The sequence below is a fragment of the Symphalangus syndactylus genome, chromosome 2, assembly GCF_028878055.3.
Source record: "Symphalangus syndactylus isolate Jambi chromosome 2, NHGRI_mSymSyn1-v2.1_pri, whole genome shotgun sequence".
NCBI lineage: Eukaryota > Metazoa > Chordata > Mammalia > Primates > Hylobatidae > Symphalangus > Symphalangus syndactylus.
Genome location: NC_072424.2, coordinates 101,789,493 through 101,813,398, shown reverse-complemented (window position 1 = coordinate 101,813,398; position 23,906 = coordinate 101,789,493). Strand labels below are relative to the sequence as shown.

Below are 23,906 nucleotides of genomic sequence, written 5' to 3'. Positions count from 1 at the left end.
AGCATACAAAATTATTATGTTATCTACAATGTTAAACTATCCATGGAAGAAAGAGATTAAAAATTCACCAAGTCCACAGCTATGAACTAGTGAAGTGATGATCACGCAGTTACTATTACACACTTTCTATAACTCTGACCACCAGTATCAAGAGTAGTGTAGACTCTTGTCAGTTAAAAAATGTCCAGGGGCCACTTTGATCTGTGCTCAGGGGAAAGTGAAGTCTTATTGCAAATTCCCTTTGATATCTTCAATTCTCAGACAGCAATCTCTCAATTAGAAATGGGAGTGGTCCACCCTGGATCAGAGGAAAATGTCTCTCACCAAAGACACTGCTCTTCCTTAAAATTTTAAAGGAACAGATTTTGGACTTGGGGCCCTGTAAGAGGCTGAAGATATTCATTTCAAAGCAAGATCGTGCTATTTTAAATATTCATCTTGTTAGGAAAGCAGAGTGAAAGATTTATGAACGAAAGCTCCCATTTTATACATACATACACACACACACACACACACACATATATATACATACGTATATTACATACACATAAATATATATACACATTTTATACACATATACATATACACATATACATATGTGTATAAAATGGGAGTCTTTGTCCGTAAATCTCATATGTATATGGGGTGACTGCAGGTGACAAAATGGACACTTTCTAAAAACCGTTAGGAATCATTGTTAAAGTCTACTCAGCACCATGCATTGTCCAGATTCATTCACAATGTTCCTATTTATTTCATGAAGAATAAGATAATAAGCCTTAGAATTAGAAAAGTCTGCACATAAAGTGACTAGAAATACCCAGAAACTGATTTGTGTTTTCAGAGGCATGAATGCAAGTATAGAAGTATAAACAGTGAAACTCAGAAGTACCCATTTGGCACGTGAACACTCAGCAGCTCTCAATGCGGAGGGAGGGGGACAACACATTGTAGGGTATGCAGTGGAAGGAGCTGCCACCTAGTAAGCTGCCACCCAGCATTATTTTCACGTATTTGTGAAGGGAATCCTAAATACTTGGTAGGGCAAGCAATAAAGCAGACTACCTAAGACTTAGCATCTTCTTTAGAATACAATGATAGCTCTAATGACTGCTTACTGTTCATGCTCATAAAACATAAGTTCTCAATATCAATGGAAAATATGACACAGGAAGGTGGCTAGATAAGTAACTACATCAGGCAGCCTTCCTCTTCAGAGAGAAGAGCAAGCAACAGAAAGATAGAGAGAGAGGTCTAACATATAAGTCTTTAATCCATCTTGAATTAATTTTTGTATAAGGTGTAAGGAAGGGATCCAGTTTCAGCTTTCTACATATGGCTAGCCAGTTTTCCCAGCACCATTTATTAAATAGGGAATCCTTTCCCCATTTCTTGTTTTTGTCAGGTTTGTCAAAGATCAGATAGTTGTAGCTATGCGGCATCATTTCTGAGGGCTCTGTTCTGTTCCATTGATCTATGTCTCTGTTGTGGTACCAGTACCATGCTGTTTTGGTTACTGTAGCCTTGTAGTATAGTTTAAAGTCAGGTAGCGTGATGCCTCCAGCTTTGTTCTTTTGGCTTAGGATTGACTTGGCGATGCGGGCTCTTTTTTGGTTCCATATGCAGTTTAAAGTAGTTTTTTCCAATTCTGTGAAGAAAGTCATTGGTAGCTTGATGGGGATGGCATTGAATCTATAAATTACCTTGGGCAGTATGGCCATTTTCACGATATTGATTCTTCCAACCCATGAGCATGGAATGTTCTTCCATTTGTTTGTATCCTCTTTTATTTCATTGAGCAGTGGTTTGTAGTTCTCCTTGAAGAGGTCCTTCACATCCCTTGTAAGTTGGATTCCTAGGTATTTTATTCTCTTTGAAGCAATTGTGAATGGGAGTTCACTCATGATTTGGCTCTCTGTTTGTCTGTTATTGGTGTACAAGAATGCTTGTGATTTTTGTACATTAATTTTGTATCCTGAGACTTTGCTGAAGTTGCTAATCAGCTTAAGGAGATTTTGGGCTGAGACAATGGGGTTTTCTAGATATACAATCATGTCATCTGCAAACAGGGACAATTTGACTTCCTCTTTTCCTAATTGAATACCCTTTATTTCCTTCTCCTGCCTGATTGCTCTGGCCAGAACTTCCAGCACTATGTTGAATAGGAGCGGTGAGAGAGGGCATCCCTGTCTTGTGCCAGTTTTCAGAGGGAATGCTTCCAGTTTTTGCCCATTCAGTATGTTAGACCTAAAACCATTAAAATCCTACAAGAAAACCTAGGCAATACCATTCAGGACATAGGCGTGGGCAAGGACTTCATGTCTAAAACACCAAAAGCAATGGCAACAAAAGCCAAAATAGACAAATGGGATCTCATTAAACTAAAGAGCTTCTGCACAGCAAAAGAAACTATCATCAGAGTGAACAGGCAACCTACACAATGGGAGAAAATTTTTGCAACCTACTCATCTGACAAAGGGCTAATATCCAGAATCTACAATGAACTCAAACAAATTTACAAGAAAAAAACAAACAACCCCATCAAAAAGTGGGCAGAGGACATGAACAGACACTTCTCAAAAGAAGACATTTATGCAGCCAAAAAACACATGAAGAAATGCTCCTCATCACTGGCCATCAGAGAAATGCAAATCAAAACCACAGTGAGATACCATCTCACACCAGTTAGAATGGCCATCATTAAAAAATCAGGAAACAACAGGTGCTGGAGAGGATGTGGAGAAATAGGAACACTTTTACACTGTTGGTGGGACTGTAAACTAGTTCAACCATTGTGGAAGTCAGTGTGGCGATTCCTCAGGGATCTAGAACTAGAAATACCATTTGACCCAGCCATCCCATTACTGGGTATATACCCAAAGGACTATAAATCATGCTGCTATAAAGACACATGCACACGTATGTTTATTGCGGCACTATTCACAATAGCAAAGAGTTGGAACCAACCCAAATGTCCAACAACGATAGACTGGATTAAGAAAATGTGGCACATATACACCATGGAATACTATGCAGCCATAAAAAATGATGAGTTCGTGTCCTTTGTAGGGACATGGATGAAACTGGAAAACATCATTCTCAGTAAACTATCGCAAGAACAAAAAACCAAACACCGCATGTTCTCACTCATAGGTGGGAACTGAACAATGAGAACTCATGGACACAGGAAGGGGAACATCACGCTCCGGGGACTGTTGTGGGGTGGGGGGAGGGGGGAGGGACAGCATTAGGAGATATACCTAATGCTAAATGACGAGTTAATGGGTGCAGGAAATCAACATGGCACATGGATACATATGTAACAAACCTGAACATTGTGCGCATGTACCCTAAAACCCTAAAGTATAATTAAAAAAAAAAAAAAAAAAAGAAAGATAGAGAGAGAGACCAGAGAGAGAGACAGCCCTCCTAATGAGAGTAGAGTATGAGGAACAGGCTTCTCAAATTACAGCAAGGGGGGAAAGAACAAAGCTTTATATTCAGGATTACAGTCGTACAGTGTAAATTTATGATGATCAGTGTTAATTTACACATCAAATAGAGTCCAGTCATCTATTTCATTTCTTTTTAATTTTAATATAAAATGTAAAGACTTATGGAATACCATCTTAAAGTACATGCCCAAATCTCATGAGAGGTTTATCACCTTTTCTCCAATAATAGTCACAGCTATTGGCAACACACAATTATACTGTTTGTTAGCAGTTACACATATTGGTTTAGGCCCTCAAAGCAACTATAGATGGAACAACTATGCTACTGTCCATCTAGGCTGCATTAACAAGTTTACTTGATATGGCTGGTCAAGTGTCAGTTTTGTGTTGTCTGTCGCCAAGACAGCCCTTTATCAGAGTCACTTATCAAGATGACAAACAGGAGGGTTAAAGCTTGACCCATATTCTAGTCATTGAACATTTCCTTTAAAAGCAAGAAGATCAGCAAGGATTTTCATAAACACGCATCTAAACAAACACCTGTTGCCAAAGTCCCTGCTAATTTTAACTTACTGACTCAAGGCTGGTCTTCTCAGAGGCCTCACAATGGCATTTGTTCTGATTCTCTGGAACTGCTTCACACATGCAATTTCCTTCCTACCAGGGGTGCTCTGGGTAAGACTGAGTTCTTTAGGGAATAAAAGATGCATAGCACATGCACATACTTACGGAACTCATGACTAATGAGTTGTACATAATATAGAGTTCTGTTTTTACTAAAGAAGTCATGACCTATGATTATCTGGTTCCCCTTGAACAAAAGTGTTTACATTGTGTTTGGTTTGTAAAATAGCTCTACTCTTTCATTGCTAGGAAAATAAAAACACATGTAAATATATTTTTCCCTGGCAGGCAGAGGAGGAAAGGCAAGATGAAAGATCACATTTCCCTTTGTGACACCACTGGAAGTATCTGACCAAAGCAGCGCGATTGGAGAGCTCAGGTTTAAACAAACAACAAAACCTAGCATTCTTTATCCTGGCCATGTACTCCGCCCTGGCCTGACTCCTCGGTCATCACTGGGTCAGTAAGGCCAGCAAGAGACAGTAGCTGTAGGCTCTAAACAGGACACGGTCCCATGCCATTGTCTCTTTGTTCTTTGCTGAATTATCAGCTGCACAACTCACTTTTGATCTGTTACCCCCTTGCTCACTTCTTTGCCTTTTTGCCTGTAATCCCCAAACTCAAGGAACCGTGAGATCATGCAATTGGCAGCATAGAATGTGGCTCAGTGAAATGGACACATTCTTGAAAAGGAATAAATCCTAGGATAATAAACTACTTCAAATATCATTATTAAAATGTGCACCACTGAGTCTAAGGGATGCAAAGTATCATATTTTATTGGTGAAATCAGTGGTGTTCAATGTAAGTAGTTGGTTAAAACGATTTGGGAGATCCCCATGTAATAACATTACTGTAGGGTTGAGGTCTAGCACCCCACTGTGCATCCTTCTACTTCAATAATGACTTTGACACCTGACTCAACTAGAAGGTCCCTTAATCCTGCCTTAAGAATGTCTCTGCATTTGGTTCAGAGCAAATTTTCAATATAAAACACTAGCCTGTGGGCAGAAGGTTTAGCCATCCCTGAGCTATGAGAAGAGACTGCATGAAAATTTTGTGACGACCTGACAAAATTATTCATACTTTAGCAGAATTTAGGATGGGTGTTGCTTTCAATGTACACACTCATTGGTGGCAATCTCAACATTGTGGAGGTGGGGACATAAAATCTACTTATCTCTGACCATTGGAGGCTAGAGAAATGTATCAGAATAATCTAACTACAGTTATGTGCCACATAAAGATGTTTTGGTCAATGAGGACCTCATATATAAAGGTGGTCCCATAGACTATAATACCCTATTTGTATTGCACCTTGTCTATGTTTAGATATGTTTAGATACATAAATACTTACATTTGTGCTACAATTTCCTACAATATTTAGCACAGTAACATGCTGTACAGAACTGTAGCCTAGTAGCACCAGGCCATACCATATAGCCTAGGTGTGTAGTAGGCGATTCCATTGAGGTTTTTCTAAGTACACTGTATGATGTTTGCACAATGACAAAATTGCCTAAGGATGCATTTCTTAGAATGTACTCCTGTCCTTAAGTAATGTATGACTGCATTACTAAATGGCTAAATTTCCTTAGGTCAGTCACAAAAGCTATTTCACTCACAGCATTCTGCTGAGAAACCTAAAATGAAATTACTTTTGTTTACTTCAACAAGCCACACCACTCTTCTGATAACAGACCTTTCTTCTTTCCGGGAGCCAGAGTTGCTCCCCTAATAGTCCATGTGGTTGAGATGTCCCTGACCCCAATCCCAGAGTCAGGTTTCTGCAGACAACCACCAGAGTACAGGATCCTGCCTGGTCCAATCAGAGGCAACCCCAGAAGTATTGCTAGAACAATTAGTAGACAAGAGCACTAGAAGTGCAGGAACTAAGGGCATAACTCTACTGGGTCACAGAGAAAAGAGGAGTAGAGAAAAGGAGAAAGACGTTCTCATGTAGTCATTTTGACTCAAGACAACCTAATGACAGTAATACCCTGAAACATTTCTGTCACATGCACCACATAAGCTAGATTTGAGGTGTGTTTCTATCACTAGAAACTGAAAGAGAGGCCGGGCGCGGTGGCTCACGCTTGTAATCCCAGCACTTTGGGAGGCCGAGGCAGGCGGATCACGAGGTCAGGAGATCGAGACCGCAGTGAAACCCCGTCTCTACTAAAAATACAAAAAAATATTAGTGGGGCGTGGTGGCGGGCGCCTGTAGTCCCAGCTACTCGGAGAGGCTGAGGCAGGAGAATGGCGTGAACCCGGGAGGCAGAGCTTGCAGTGAGCCGAGATCGCGCCACTGCACTCCAGCCTGGGCGACAGAGCGAGACTCTGTCTCAAAAAAAAAAAAAAAAAAGAGTACTAACGAACGCATCTCGCCCTTATCCTGACCCCCGAGGCTTACAAAATGAAATTCCAATTTGGCATACCAGCTTTTTTCCAGTAAAACATAAACTGAAGCCACTCAACAACTTTATCTCTCACAAATGTTGGGAACTCAATCTCAGTTTGCTCACCATTGCTTGAAAAAGCCATGAGTGTTGAAACCTTGCTTGCTCTTGTTGCTTTTCCTTAGGATATATGTTCCTGTGTAAATTCTGGTTCTAAAGACACTGTAGAAAGTGCATCTCCTTTCTCAAGTCTTCTCAACCATCGCTCCTCTCCTGAGAACTTCAATTTCCTCCTCAAACACGGTGAGGCTTTTATGGTATACAGACATAAGTATTGTTTAAAGCAAACCCTACACAAATAGCGTAACCACAGCACTTTGTACAGATTAACTTTTTGTGCTGTAAAGATGAACGAGCAGGGCAAGTCAGAGACAGAGGACTAGTTAGAAGTCTGTCACAGGAATCCTACAGTGAAATGACAAGGGCCTGTCTCAAAAAGTGACAGTAGAAATGAGAAGAAGGAATAGATATAAGAAGAAGGGGGAATTGACAAGGTTAGTGACAGATTGACCAAGTGGTTCAGATGGCTTAAAAAAGATATAGTAGCAAAAATCAGCTCTGAATCTTGTCCCATTGTCACCCTGATATAACCATACCAGCCTCGAAACTAAAATTTCATATGTTGATGGACACTAAATTACAAATTTCCTTCAAGGAAACAAATGGTTGGAGTTAGCAATAGAAACATACAGATCTGTGTCTTTATTTTTATTATGTTAATAACTTTGTTATTGCCAAATAAAGTAGGCACTTTGCATGAATTAGTATAAAATAATATATAAGAAGGGCAATAATATTTGAGATATGAACATGCATATTTATTATTTCAAACCTAGGGGATGTACTACAATAACAGACTAGAATATGGCATATGGCATACATATATATGATACACATATAAGTATATATTTAAACAGAGAGAAATGTATTAACTGGTTCTAAAAATTAATTTATAGTAGTATGTTTGGGGTATATGCAAATATTTGCAAGAGTCATTGCAAACATTTTTAGGAAAAATATTAACAAAAAGTATTTAGGGAAGAATTCATCTGTCGGAATTACGTAAGAATTGGAAATGATAGGGTTTTCCTTTCTGTTTTGTTTTGTTTTTTGAGACAGAGTCTCACTCTGTTGCTCAGGCTGGAGTGCAATGGCGAGATCTCAGCTCACTGCAACCTCCGCCTCCCAGATTCAAGCGATTCTCCCACCTCAGCCTCCCAAGTAGCTGGGATTACAGGTGTGCGCCACCACGTGTGGCTAATTTTTGTATTTTTAGTAAAGACAGTGTTTCACTATCTTGACCAAGCTGGTCTCAAACTCCCGAACTCAAGTGAGTCACCTGCCTCAGCCTCCCAAAGTGCTGGGATTACAGATGTGTGTCACTGCACTCGGCCAGGTTTTCCTTTCCTTTACCTGAAAATTCTTTTTTTTTTTTTTTTTTTTTGAGACAGAGTCTCTCTCCGTCACCAGACTGGAGTGCAGTGGTGCGATCTCAGCTCACTGCAACCTTCACTTCCCAGGTTCAAGCAATTCTCCTGCCTCAGCCTCCCAAGTAGCTGGGATTACAGATGCGTGCCACCACGCCCAGCTAATTTTTCTATTTTTAGTAGAGACGGGGTTTCACCATGTTGGTCAGGCTGGTCTCGATCTCGTGACCTCATGATCCACCCGCCTCAGCCTCCCAAAGTGCTGTGATTACAGGCATGAGCCACCACGCCCGGCCTGAGCCACCGCGCCTGGCCTTTTTTTTTTGTTATTATTACTTTTTTTTAAAACTACACTTTAAGTTCTAGGGTACATGTGCACAATGTACAGGTTTGATACATAGGTATACATGTGCCATGTTGGTTTGCTGCACCCATCAACTCATCATTTACCTTAGGTATTTTTCCTAATGCTGTACCTCCCCCCTCCTCCCACCACCCAACAGGCCCCGGTGTGTGGTGTTCCCTGCCCTGTGTCCAAGTGTTCTCATTGTTCAATTCCCACCTATGAGTGAGAACATGTGGTGTTTGGTTTTCTGTCTTTGTGATAGTTTGCTGAGAATGATGGTTGGATGAAACTGGAAACCATCATTCTCAGCAAACTGAAAATTCTTTTAATCTTTAAGTTCACCTTTGAAACAAAGCAGTTGATCGGTTTCAGTTATTTCATTTCCTCTCCCCTTTCCTGTCTGGCTTCCCTCTTCCTTCCCCACCCTCCCTCTTTTCTTCTGAACTTCTCTCCTCAGCATTTTATGACTGGCCAGGAATTACTCAGGTAAGTTATATTCTTTCTCATAAATATATTTGAGTGATTCAGGCTGCATTCTCTTTACTGAAGATCTATCCTGTAAACAAATATTTTTGAATGAAAGGATCTGATTCTGATGTGTTCTTAATCCAAATGAACAGTACCACAGATATTTTATCTAGATGGCTACAGTAAACCCTAAAATCAGACTTGAGATCAGAATAGCATTCAGATACTTTTCCCCAAGATATTAAAAGTGGTTCATATCCAAGTTTGGAAAATCATTCATTCAATAAAGTTAGTGACTAAGAAAATAATTAGCACATGCTATTACTTGCTTTGGAATTAGCTCGATATTTTAGTCCAGACAAATTATGGAACATGCACACAAAAATCCAAATGTTCTCTTTGTGTACTTTTAGCTCTAGTTGGTATTATAATTTTCTATGTCAATTTCTAGTCTAGTGTCTGCATTCTGTCTTTAAAGTCTGGCAATCTGGTCTGATACTGATCCTTGCCCCACTGATACTTAAGCATGTACTCTGTATTTCCCATTGCAGAGCTCCATTCACCTGTTGAGATCCTTGCTGCCCCACCTTGAGCCCCTGCAGCTGTTTTGCTGCTCTGAGAATGCAGTGCCCTTTGTTCACTGTCTTCATCCCCTCTGTAGCTCTGATATCAACAGGCCATGGTTACAGGCAACTCTGTTCCCCCAAAACCTCATTGGCTTGGCCTTATACATTATATTTTAGGTCACTCCCACTCACTTTGCCATACAGTTCTGTATTATGTGTACAAAATTCCATGTCTTATTAATGGCCCCAGAATTAAAACATCACAGTACCAGACACACATTAAGCACTCCATTCAAAAGCATTTGGTGAAGAATTTGCATTCCATCAACAAGTTCTGAACAAGTTTGACATTACCAAAGATGAGGACATGAAATGGTAAAAGATGATGGTACCATCAAAGGTGAAATATGAGTTCTTTCATGTTGAGTTTAACGATCTGTATGCATATATAGCCATGGAAAGAGTATTATATCTAATATTAAAATATATAAGATGGTCCCACATTACCAGGAATGCTTTTTAGAAAAAATAATGCACATGGTAAGTATCCAAACAATGTCACTAATGTGTAAGTCTATGAAAATGTGACTCCAGATTTTTATCTACATCCCCAATGTTACCACTTTCTGGTAGATGACTAACAATAAAATGAATGTTTTGTTCTTTTTGTTCATTTTGTTCTTTTAACTTATAAACATCGTATCTGTAAAGAAGAATAGTTGCATTGTCTGCTCTGGTTAAGAAGAGATATCAGAATTATCTTCTGAGGAATGAAAGGGATGCTGTGGGAGGGGAGGTCTAACCATGAATTTATTTTACCTGCTTGGCTAACACAATGCTCCAAATGGAGCCAGTCATCCTTGTGTTTTTATAACTCACATTAGAACTTAAGTTGGTTCAGCATGCCAGCAGAGCTTTGCTCAAAGCTCAGAACACAGTGTGGGCAGTTCAAAGCTTGCCAAAGTCTATTTATAAACCATGCGAAGCACATCCTCAGGGTTTGTGAATTCAAGTACAGTATAATACTGCAAGGGTTGTCAGCTCTTTCTCACTAAATGATATTTTTCAAGATTACTCTTCTCTTTAATTCTTTTTTGCAATAAAGGCGTAAAAGAAAGTTAGCACTTTCTTTTGAATGGAGCATGTTAAATGAGAATGAGTGCCATCGCCAGGCCAGGTTTCCAACTACCTTAAATAGAGTAAAGAAGGTGGAGATCATAGTCTATGGCCAAAGCAGTCTATGAATGACTCATTTGGTGATAATATGCAGGGTGGATTACTGGTCAGGATGATACTCAAGGAGACATTTGAAATAACTCAGAAAGAAAATTAAGTAGGAGATTGGTAAGGGAAAAAAAAGGGACAGATAGGAAAACAAATTTTAAAAAGCAAAAAGCATGAGGACTTAGTTCTTTGTAATTTCCTCAGTGATGCAGCACCCAGAACAAGGTTTTCTCTATTTATTCATTAACCATTCATTTCATTCTTAACATATGCTACCTTATATTATTACCATTTTTAGTGTTTTCCCTCTATCCCCAACCACGTATTGTCTGAGAATGTCTGATAATATCCAGGCATTAGATATACTGGGAGCATCCAACTCAGAGAGTGCCCGAAGGATAAGTTTATTTATTATCAGAGGTGGAATGTAGGAGAAATATCAATAGAACTTGGTTATAATTTTAATATATTAACATTTTTATTGAAAGCCAAATATGAAGATATTTCCTTTTTCAACTAGAATTTGCTTCAGCATATGAACTTGTCTCTGTATCACTGTTGTATAGCACTCTAGTGCATTCCTGGGATTGAATAAATGTTTGTTGAATGAATAAGTTACATACCATTGTATTTAAATTAACAATGATTATGATTCAATGTGGAAATGGCAAAATTATGATAATTAACGTATGGCAAATAATGTTCCTCCTTTGAGTAACTAACCCTCTTGTGCAATGTGCATTTATGCTTGCATATATATATATATATATATATATATATAGAACTAAGAGAACATCTTTTTCTATTTAAAAAGTTGTATAAACACTGAATAGTAATTGATTTCTTATAGAATCCACTTGTTTTTATGTTATGTGACCTTTCTAAACAAAACAATTATTTAAAAAACTGTCAATTTGGCACCTAAATAAATTTTCTTTCACTTCCTAATAGTAGTCACTCCTATGTCTACATTTATTTATTTAGTTGTAACATTAATGGAGTATTTTAGAAAACACATGATTCATTATGATTTTTTTAAAAACCAGAGGTCTATGTAAATGAAATGCGGTGTGTGATATTCTATTATGCAGATATCAATTTTAAACAATGTTACTTTTTCCTCTTTGCTACTTTTGAAATTATTTATATGAAAATTAGAAGTTAAATCTTTATAGTTCTGGATAACTGAAATGTTCTATAATTGTCCTTACCAGCCCACATATACTATAAAATCATTCATCTTCTCTTTTACTTTCTCCTTGTAAACATAGCTTTAGCAAGTTATCACAGTTTTCAGAGCTGAATAGCTCTGTACATAGTCTGATTTCTAATCTAACATTCAAAAGCTATTCCCTTTAAAGAGCCAAAAAACAAAAAAAAAGTTTACAAACTAAAGTCACTCCAAAAGCAAAAAAAAAAAAAAAAAAAAAACAGATTATAAAGTCAGTTTCTAAGCACCATTGGATGGTACCCCAAATTGGGTTTTCTACAACTTTCTGAAAAGATGGTTTTTCACATTCCAATTCCATTGAGGTCAAGGCACAGGACATTTCAATATTTTAACATAATGTAGTATGTGTCAAGCTTTGTGGTGAGTGTTGGTGATCTACCATTCACGCCAATGGTGAACAAGCTTTTACACCTATTGCTTTTACAGACTAGTGCAGCAGAGAGACAATTAACCAAAGAATCACTCTACAGTGAGATTAAAAACATCTATGCCAATGATACTAACAATAATGGCACTGCCTTTTTCGGTGTGATTTTGAACTATCTTCTCAACAAACAACAGCAAATAACAGAATTTAGTCTACCAGAGTGGAAGATATGTGTTAGCAATTCAAGGATGTTTCTGTTAAAAAGATGTACCCCATTACCTAGTGAGAGTAACATGCTCTCTAGCTACCCTTACATTTAAAGGCTATAAACCCTACAGAGTATATTTTTGGAGATAATTTAAGAACCCAGGTTTCTAGACATATAGGGAAAAAATTATCCACAGAGTTGAAATAAAAGGCAGAAGAGATAACAACGCTCTCTTCTTTTTTCATCTGGCTTCATGAAATTTATATTGTTCCTCACACTAAAATTCAATGTATTAATGAAGTATATTTGTTAGTTCTGAAATTCTTACTATAATTTTTTTCTTTTCATATTCACTCCTGAGGCTTCTTTTATAGTTGTGTAAAAGCTAGTGACTTCCAAGGTAAATACAAGACAAATATTCTATTCTAGAACTTCAGCTGATTATTCTCACTTTGGGCTCATTTGCATTTATTAAAATTCAAGTTCTGGGCATTACACTTTATCTGGGACTTTTTGTTTTAATTAAGAAAATAGATGTATATGTGGTAAGAATTGAAATTCTGAGTCTCTTAAGAATACAGGAGTTATTCCTTGTTATTATGTCGTTACCAAACCATCAGTTGCCACTTTGATGTTGCTAAGAAAGTGTCGTTTTGGAAGACGATGAAATGTTAAGAACAGAGTATTTGGTTGTTTTGTTTGATAACCAGGTTTCTAGAAATACATTTTAGTACAGCAATCTACAAGAATTATAGAGGGTTGGTTTCAAATTCACTGCTTAGTTTAATTTAAATAAATTTAGAATTAAAGAAATACTATATTAATAAAATAATGATGAATATATGAGACACTGTTGTATGTTCTTAAATCTATTTGTACATACCAGAACTCATTGGCAGCAACTAAATATAGGAAGACAAAGAAACAGGCAGAAATCCCAAGCAGCCTGCCAAATTAAGTCTAATATTCTGAAATTTCTCTCTCTAATGTGCTAATGGGAGGGATATAGTCTCTGACCTCTCATTCCCTGCAGGAAATGTCTGTGTCAACCTGAAACAGCCTTCCAGAAATAATATTTAAGCTTTACCTCCAAGCCAGCAGCACTCTTAATAAAATAAAATCAGTACTATATTTCAACAACTTTAAGGTGGCTTTTTATTTTTCACATTTTAGCATCATTAAAATCAGGATAAAACTTTAGTTTGTGAAAAGTTATACTTAAATCAGAAGTACTTTTCTTAGAGGTAAAATAAATATAATGCATATTTTAACTGATGAGAGCTTAAAATGGATGAAATACAATTGCTCTCAACTTGTAGGAATTTCAGTTATGGTGGCAATAAAAATTAGCAATATAGTAGGTCAAGTGAAAGCTCTGTGGATTTCCTCTAAATAAAGATGCAGCAGAACAGTTTTTCTGCCCACATGGCAAGCTGACCCCAGACACACACTGACCTTATAATGTACCTGCACAAATAGTTAGCTCTATCTTCTACAACATCACTTTAGAATATAAATGTCAAGATCTCATTTTCATGAATAATGTAGGCACTAGGGCTACTTTACCTTGATTGCTTATTTTCCATTCTCCAAAGCATACACCTTATACCCAAATGATGTAACCTTACCATTTGCATTAATTCATGGATTTGAAACCAACCCTCTATAAGTTCCCTGGGGTCGTTTAGTTTCATTTGTATGCATGTAAATGGCACCAAGACTGACATAAAAATTAATGAACTATTTACTTTAGTAGACTATGCTTTGCTCCTAAAAGCAAGCAAATGTTTATATAATTAAGTTTATTAATATAAAATTAAAGCTATAAAATCTTCAATAATGAAAACAGTGTCAAAAGATAGGTGGCCTTTAGTTTTGAAAAATGTAAATTAAAATGAAATTCAAAATGAGAAGAAATAATTGTAGAGTAGTCATTTTATCTTTTTGATACCATCACCATATAAATATATATGTATATACCATCACCCTATATATATATATTTTTTCACACACACACACACACACACAGAAACAACAATTTCTTTATCCATTTATCTGTCAATGGACAGTTAGGTTGTTTCCATATCTTGGCTACTGTGAATCATAATAAGACAAGATTATAGTAGTACTCCCCTGTTCACAGCAGCATTCTTCACAATAGCCAATATTCTTGTCTTGTTGGATACTGATCTTACCAAATATGTCTTGATTTTAGGATCCAGATTTGCCCCTAATATGGAAGTTGATAAGAAGCTTACATTTTTCAGGTTTTCGATTTAAAACATCACAGCACAGCTTTCTCCAGTTCTAGTTGTTTAGGGCACCAAATTGGCATGAGCTGAGCATCTCCAAGAAAAAGACAGACATTTTTTATTATTTGGCATTGCCTATATATGTTTATTAATAATTATTATTTAAAATAGTACATAAAACTTCTCAATAGCAATACACAGTTTTGAATGGAGGATATATCATTAGATACCTATTTTTCCCTTGGGGGTTTTATCTAAGTAAAAAAGGAATATATAACTGAGAAATCCTGTATTAAATATGTTTATCCCAAAGAGCTTTCTGAGTTACATATTTTGATAGGTGACTTTTTTCCCCCATCTATCTTTGTTACATTAAAGAATCAAAGCTAGGCCAATGGGAGTTATTTAAGGAGTAAAACCTACAGTTCTAATTAGCATAAGGTGCACTTAATCCCAACCCCAGAAACTAATTGAGTCATGGAGTATGGAGGGAAATGAGATGAAGGACTAGGAGACCAGCACACAATGGTTTTATTCATTCCACTTGAAAATACCTGAAGACACCAAAAAGCAAACAGTCTTTTAACAAATAACAGTAAACTCGGCCGGGTGCGGTGGCTCACGCCTGTAATCCCAGCACTCTGGGAGGCCGAGGGGGCGGATCACGAGGTCAGGAGATCGAGACCATCCTGGCTAACACGGTGAAACCCTGTCTCTACTAAAAATACAAAAAATTAGCCGGGTGTGGTGGCAGGAGCCTGTAGTCCCAGCTAGTCGGGAGGCTGAGGCAGGAGAATGGCGTGAACCCGGAAGGCGGAGCTTGCAGTGAGCCAAGGACACGCCGCTGCACTCCAGCCTGGGCGACAGAGCGAGACGCTGTCTCAAAAAAAAAAAAAAAAAAAAAGAATAAACTCCGGCTAGTGATAATTCCTGGTTCAGATGGAAAAACTTAAAAAATAGCCAAACTGCCACGTCCTTTCTTGTTCTACAAACGACTGTTGGCTGTCTCAGTGATTTCCTAAGTGTTGCTGGTTGATAAGACCATTGTGAGTCAGCACTGGTCCAAGACAGCTGGCTGTGCCTATCACCTGGAGGCCACTTGAACGTTATAAGAACAGTAGACCTGATGCTTCTGGATTCCTTCCACATTGTGCAGCCATAAATGGGTAGCAATGAATTAAATAAAACATGTTTTATAGGCTAGTTCCATTTGGCCATGTTTATAGAGAACAGTCACCAGAATATTGCAAGGGAAATTGCTTGAAACAGATTGTATTTAATGCAAGATATCTATGAAGCTAGAGTTATTAAAAACATATCAGCCTAAAATAAATAGAAATTTATTCAAATTTCTTAACACCTTTATCTTCTGATCACACATTGTACTAGATCTACTGACATCATTGACAAAATAGTCGTTGTGTGCTGAAAGTTTTTACACATCAGATATACATAGCTCAATTACATCAAATTGCCAACATTATTTTAAGGACAAAATCTATAATTTGGAACAACATACAGGTCTATTTTTCTAAAGAACTCTTTCAAATGATGATATCAAAATGTATTCACAACTAAAATGTTATTTTTCCATTAAAAAATGTTCAATTGCATTTTACCATTTTAGCAAGGTAAAATTATCTGTCAAATTAAGCACACATATGCTGAAACAAAATTCAAAGTGTCCCTTAGAATAAGTTTTCTTCTAAGAAGAAATAGTTTCAAGATACACATTCTAAAAAACATTTTTCACATGTGCTTATTTCAACAAATAATCAAGGAATTTAGAATTAAAGAGAAACAATCTATTACATCAACAAGAACAAATTATGTTCAGATGTCCAAAATACAAATAAGGCAAAAGCATTATCACTGAAATATGGTAAAGATTATATATTAAATACTATTTTACTAGTTAATTTGAAATTTTTTAATAAAATGTTATTCTCAAACTTTCAGTATTGAAGTTAGAATGTAAAATTTGCCATCATGAGCTCCTTTTTGTAGTTTTTAATATGAATATGACTTACCACAAGCTTGGTAGCTAACTTTCAATTTCCAACTATCAAGGAAACCATTTTCTTGATTGGACAATAACCTAGTTATTTGGGAGTACAATCACATATTATTTATAGTATTTGAAATGTTTTCGGAATGGTGGGCTGCAGACAACATTAATGAGCAAATTGTGAGACCCTTACTAAAATAAATAATCTTTTAAAAGTTTTACTATTTACCTCATTAATAGACCTGACATTTATTCCATCACTCAGTAAAAAGAAACACAAGGCAATGTAGGAGAAAAGGAAAGGAAGAAGAAAGCAAGGAAAGATTAAAAATAACTGACTTTTTAATAAAAAGCATCTTTATATTAACATTACTGTTTTCCTTTCTCAAATATCCTTCCTTTGTGTTAAATGTTGTCAAGATACAAGATTTTAGACTTCATACCTAGATTTTACTGTGATTCATGAGGATTGTAATAAAAATGAAACATTCCCATCTATCAAGATTGCAAACCAATTTGTTGAAAAGTCAAAATAAATTTATTTGAGTATGGGTGGTACTTGCCTTTAACCATAAATTTTATTAATGCTTTGTTAAAATAATAACAATGACAGTAATAATAATAATGAATGACAGACATAATATTTCAGCCAATTTGTTCTGTTGGAGGCTTTCAACTTCTCTTTCATAGTGAACTTGTGAAATACTTAGTAACTATTAAAGCATGCAGCCAAGAAAATTCTCAAAAGAGATTTACAAACAAAATCTTTCTGAAATTTACAAAAAATTGCCAATGTTTTAACACCTTTATTTTACAGCAAAGAAAGTTATTTTGGACTTTTACCTGAGGGAGCTGACTTCCTATTTTAAAAAGACCAATTCATCTGACTACAACTTAATTTCTGACCACATTTAAATTGTCTCATCTTTAAAATAGTGAGTTGTCTAGTAAGAGGCCAGTGCAAGTGGATGAAAGAGAATTTACTCTTTTTTGAGCAACTCCACATAACCAGGTTGGTGTCTTATATACATTATTCCACTAGAAATCCCTTAGGTAAGCAAGAAATGTTAACTTTGCTTTTTCCTACTTTTACTTAAAGCATGTGCAAGTTTATCTCATGGTTCAACCATGAAAAAGGGATTCCATCTGTCTGTAAAGGCCAGGTCCTCTGTTATTATTCTCTCTTGTTTTGGTATATTTTTCCTAGAATTGCCTTGTCACCTTTTGTCACCAACAAGGCTCGTCCTCATCCTTGATGTCTATGATGTCTATATCTGTCATTTATCAAAATCTTTTTAATTCATCTCCCCCAGTACATTGTGATGTCCTGAGGATGCAATTCTCGTGTTTCTCTCCTGTGAGTTCCCAGCCTTGCTGACAGAGCCTGGCCCATGGTAAACAGTCATCAAATGTCAATAGAACTAACCAAATTCCCTTCCCTCACCTTATGCTTTTCCTTTAGAGAGCTAAAACTCAGAATTTAACCTTGCTTTGCCAAGTTAGTCTTTCATTATGTTTGGTTTTCACCTCAAAAAGTGGACAGAACATTGAGCTCCCCCTCATATATGCCATAATACAAGGTAACAGCAGAGCACCAAGTTTCTTGGGACCTTGTTACGATGCCAAAGAGGACTAGTGCAATTCACTGCTTTTAAATTATTTGTATAATAACAATCGACATAAAAACACATATAGGTTTATAAAAGATGTGCATTTGTAATATGTATGGAGGGATATCACATTTAACACATTTAACAGTAAATCAAACTTTAACGAATTAAAAAAAACCCTGCTGTTTAAATACAGGCAGATACTATGAGGAAGAGGAAAGCCACCTGGAGCTGACTTGGGTGAAGCTTATTGGAGGGGGTGGAGAAGCATATGCAAGGGCACCAGTTACTATAACTACTAGATTATGCTTTTCTCACTTGAAGAAGGGGAGAGACTTCTAACTCCCAGGGAAAAACTCCTGAGAGCCTTACTATTTGCTTACGGAGCAGCTGCACATGACCTACGATAAAGTGATAAATTATGTCTACATCAGACTTTCTAATCCTACTCTCCCTTTGTGGGCTGGAGAGGGCACAGAAATGTGTCCTCTCCAAGGCAGAATTGAGAGGGAAAATTATTTTCTTCCACCCACAGTTGTAAATATTTGAGGGAGCTCAAAAATAAATTGATTTATAAAACAAACAAAAACAAAACAGCCTTTCTATGCACCGTTCAAGGTCCCCAGAGTGTGCGTAGCAGGTTGGTGGATGCTATCTCAGAATCTAAAAAAAAAAAAAAAAATCCTAGTTTCTTTGTTTCTCTCTTTTCTCCAAACTGAGATTCATTTTAGGGAGCCCTGTGGGCAGAATAACTAAATTCTGAGCTACTATTGCCCAAGGACAAGAGTATTCTTCTCTCAGTAGAAAACTTTCCAATAATCTGAGCTCTCTCTGGGGAAGTAGCAGTGATGACTGTGGGCAATCTGGCTCTATACCTGAAATCTTCACTTTACCAAGACAAAGTGAATTTCAGAAGCCATTACAATGCTACAGAAGGTCACCCAAATTATGGTTTTTATTACAATTAGCTTACAGCACAGTCATAATATATTTTAGTTGTAGCACGGTTCTATTGGAAATGGAATGGAATTCTTTCGTAATTCAGAAATATCATAAAAGCTACTTCCAATGTGATTCTTAATACAAAATGGACAGTTATCAGTATAACTGAGGGAAGGCACATGGACATAAAAGATGTTCTTTGGGAAAATATTGGAACATAAAAGTGTATATGAACCATAAATAAAATTTATAAGCAATGTAACCCTGAGGAGAATGCACACTGGATATGGATCACCCTAGAAACGCTGATTGTCAAAATAACTAACTATTGGGCTCTCACTGATTCCACAGTATTGATATTGTACACAGCCAGAGTCAACCTCTAAATGTTTTATTTCAAAGATGGTACAGAAGGAAATGGGATGTCAATTAAATATATATTTTATGGCTTATGCCCATATGTATCTTGAGACCTGAAAAGAAAGTGTTCGTTTCATCATCTAAACAAACAAAAAATTAACTATAACATGTTTTATAAAATTGTAAATTTTATAAATTGATATTGATGTTCATCTAATGATAATCAGGCTGCTGAAATGAAAAGCTGATATCATTTTGATTCCCTTATAAGGATCAAAATGAGTTTCTTTCTCCAGCTATATTACCACTTACTAATTATAATGAAATGAATTAGACTAACTAGCACATTATAACACTGACAATAAATGATGTGGACAGAGATATGTCAATACCCTTGTGCCTTAAGAATTCTATTAAGAAAGTTAATAACAATAACATGGTACAACTGTTGAGTAGGTTTTTATATGCCATAGAGTATGCTAAGCTTGTTATATAGTTTAGTCTATTTAATTCTCACAACACCCATGACATAGGTTTTCATTTTCATTGTTTTATGAGATAGGAATAAAAAGGCTTAGAGGGTTTATACAATTTGTCCAGGTTCTCAGAACTGGTAAGTGGTAGATGTGGGCTTCAAACTATGATAATATGACTAAGTTTATGGGCCTTTAGTAGTTTTGACATATAGCTATTTTTAGAGGCAGCAAAAGTAAAAGGATTTTAGTGGGTACCACAAGGGAACAACGCAGAAACAAGGGACAGTGAAAGTATCTGAAAGTAACTCCACTTAACTCCCACTAATAAAGGCCATTTTAATTGGCCACTGAATTGCTCCGATTGGATCATCCCAGCTTTGGTTTCTCCAGTCCCAGTTTGCATTAAATATTTCCTAGTCGGCCAGCTTTATAGAAGCAATTAATGTGATTTCTGTTATGTACCTTTTTATAGGTTTATATCTTGTCCCTTCAAATTCATTACATTCAATAATGTCTTAGTAAATATTTGTTATTCTAATTTGATTGGATGTTAGTATATTACTTTACGTTACTTTACCTTCGCCTTCAAGAGGACTCGATTTTACACTTTAATACTTTCATCCATTCATTCTAGCAACCCTGAAATATTCTGGGTTTTTTTTTTTTTGCTTGTTTGTTTGTTTTTCAAAATTCTCTATTGTATTTAACTTCTGATATCATGGACCACCACCACCACCTTCATTTTCAGCAAAATTTCCTTTTACTTCATTAGACATTACAGCAAACTTCCAGCCACACAATACTGCCTAGACCTTTACCCATTCCTTCCTCTTTTCTCCAGTTATCAAAGGAATGCAAGCGTAATTCCTTTGCCATGGAAGCTATGTTTTCCTTTCTCTCTCTTGAACATCATTCTCTCTCTTGGTTGAAGGGAGAAGGAAACCAAAGCAAATGGTTCCCTACTATCCTGCCTTCCACGCCTCTGCAGCCTCCACTGCTCATACTAGTTACCATTCAAAAAAATTTAGTTTCTTTGTTGTTTTTGTTATTGCTTTCTCACTAGAAATATTACATATAAGAACAAAACTGACCATAAAAGACCACTCTGAAACCTTTTTTTAACCTAGCCAACCTATAGAAGAAAATGAGACTTTTTCCTCTCCCTTGATTTTTTTAATGTTCTTAAAATATATATATATATATATATATATATATATATATATATATATATACACACACACACATACACACACATTTGAGACAGAGTCTCGCTATGTCACCCAGGCTGGAGTGCAGTGGTGCGATCTCAGCTCACTGCAAGCTCCGCCTCCTGGGTTCACACCATTCACCTGCCTCAGCCTCCTGAGTAGCTGGGACTACAGGCGCCCGCCACCATGCCTGGATAACTTTTTGTATTTTTAGTTGAGATGTGGTTTCACCGTGTTAGCCAGGACGGTCTCGATCTCCTGACCTTGTTATCCACCCACTTAGGCCTCCCAAAGTGCTGGGATTACAGGCATGAGCCACCGTGCCCAGCCAAAAATATTTTATATTAAAATTCCAGTGGGCATTTTTGATTCCTTACTTTACTAAATTGCTAAGTATTACATGGCACAGACTCTTGCTGTTGCTTTGGAACCTCCGCAAACTCCAGGTTCTCTTTTATAATTGTCCTTCTCAGAATCCTTCCAAACATTTTTCCTCTCCCTGGGCAATATTTAATATCAGAGGCCCTCATTTCTATTTTCACAGTATAGTCTTTGCCTACCCCATCTCATGCCTGCCCATGACTTCAACTTTCATCAGCAGAACCAGCTCTAAAGTGTGGAACCTTTCAGGAAATACAGGAACCAAGTGTTTATGTACTCATTAAGTATCTGTTAATAGAAATGGTAATTGTAGAGTTTTAAGCTGCATTAAATAAAACAAATTAACATTCCTCAGATAAAAATTGGCTCAAGTCAATCTTTTTATTTCCTTAAGAAGAAAAGAAACTTTGAATTCTTTACTATTTCTACCACATATTTTGACTTAGTAATTGAACCATATAACATGTATGTAAACAGAAGCATTCTGGATATCAATTATCATTACCTTAAATTTATGACTTTGGAAAATAAGGTATTTACATATAATAAAATGTGTTATTTTACTATTTGAAATCCAATTGGCTAATTATTTCATTGAAACTAACTATTACATACTCTTAATGATGTAATAAGAGCTTGCCCAAATTGTGGCAAAAATCTATATGACCCAACCTTTGGTGACAAACTGGTCACACTAGAAAATATAGGGCAGAGAGAGCAGTACAGGAACTTCTTATCACACAGGTAACATTTCTGATTACATGAAAATTAGAATATCAACAATAGGGGTCAAATTCTTAACTTTTTGACTACTAAATAGTGGTATGGTTCAGATTCCAAATCAACAGCACCACCAGACATATGCAAAGTGTCAAATGTTTCGGATGATTAATGAGAGCCATAGAAGTTCAGAGGAAGGTGAACCAGCGTCAGTGTCAGAGCCAGCTGGGTCCTTAGCCCCTAAACCAAACCCCTTATTGCAACACAGGAAAAGCCAGTGGTTACGTGGATAGTCCTTTCCACAACAGCACTAGTCTTAAAACGTAATGTAACCTCCTAATCTAGTTTTATAAAACTATGTACCTCTAAAACATTTTGAGGTCAACAATTCATTTTCCTGGCAAGTGTAAATAGCAAAGAATATAAGTTGTAGCATACTAAAAATATTGATATTTTAGAATAAAACTGGTACATAATTCTTTTAAAGAATCCAGACTAATTAAAATACTAGCGCAAACTACATGTTTGGCTGTGTCCCCACCTAAAATCTCATCTTGAATTGTAATCCCCATAATCCTTATAATCCCCACGTGTCAAGGGTGGGACCAGGTAGAGGTAATTGGATCACGGGGGTGGTTTCCCCCATGCTGTTCTCATGATAGTGAGTGAGTCTCACAAGATCCGATGGTTTTATAAATAGTGTCTGGCATTTATCCTGTTTGCACTCACTCCATCCTGCCATTCTGTGAAGAAAGTACCTGCTTATTATTTGCCTTCCCTCCATGATTGTAAGTTTCCTGAGGCCTCCCTAGCCATGCAGAACTGTGAGTCAATTAAATCTCTTTCCTTTAAAAATTACCCGGTCTCAAGTACTTCTTCATAGCTGTGTGAGAATGAACTAATACATTCCATGAACAAGATCTTATTTAGTGCTGGAAATTTTAAATGTTACTTAAGTCCTATTTATTTTTGAACTTATATTTCTATCCCCACTGATTTTTATCCTACAGAATAAATTTTATGCTTGAAAGTCTTTGTATTGATCATATTTCTCTGCAACAAGGATTTGTATCTAAAAATGTTTTCTAAAAAAATTCCCTGTGACCATATAACTCTAGGTGTAAAAAAAAATTTCTTTTGGGTTAACATTAAAATTATTAAAAGAGCATAATTATCAAAGCAAAAACTTAAAACTGTGACAAGTAATTATTAGACAAAGATTGCAATGATCAGAAATGCATATCTTAATGAAATGGCTTTTTCCCATTTATTTCATACATGCTATGGATGACTAATACTTGCTGTTAAAAGGAGAAAAGACCCAGCAAGAGTTCTGTTTTTTGTTTTTATTGCTATAACTGTTAAGGTTCTTTGTTCACACAAATAAATAGATGGAAATGGAAGAAACTCTTTCCATTATAACAATGTCGCTCAAGTCCTTGAACTACTTCTCAATTTTATGCCAAAAGTCACTGATCTTCCATCAAAAATTATTTTAATCATATATTGACTGACAACTCAATTAGGCCTCTCTGAAATTTTGCTTAGAGAATTATAAACCACCTGATTTGAA

The 23,906-nt window shown here is 36.5% G+C and overlaps 1 protein-coding gene and 1 long non-coding RNA gene across 7 annotated transcripts in view; one reads left to right on the top strand and one right to left on the bottom strand.

Moving 5' to 3' along the window:
* Positions 1–23,906, bottom strand: part of NKAIN2 (sodium/potassium transporting ATPase interacting 2) — a 1,030,776-nt gene that overhangs the window by 818,054 nt on the left and 188,816 nt on the right. The gene's annotated exons all lie outside the window — the stretch shown is intronic.
* LOC134733021 (uncharacterized) lies at positions 1,032–10,564 on the top strand. Its single transcript, XR_010116567.1, has 2 exons — positions 1,032–1,252; positions 3,408–10,564. It is a non-coding gene; the product is annotated as an uncharacterized lncRNA (long non-coding RNA).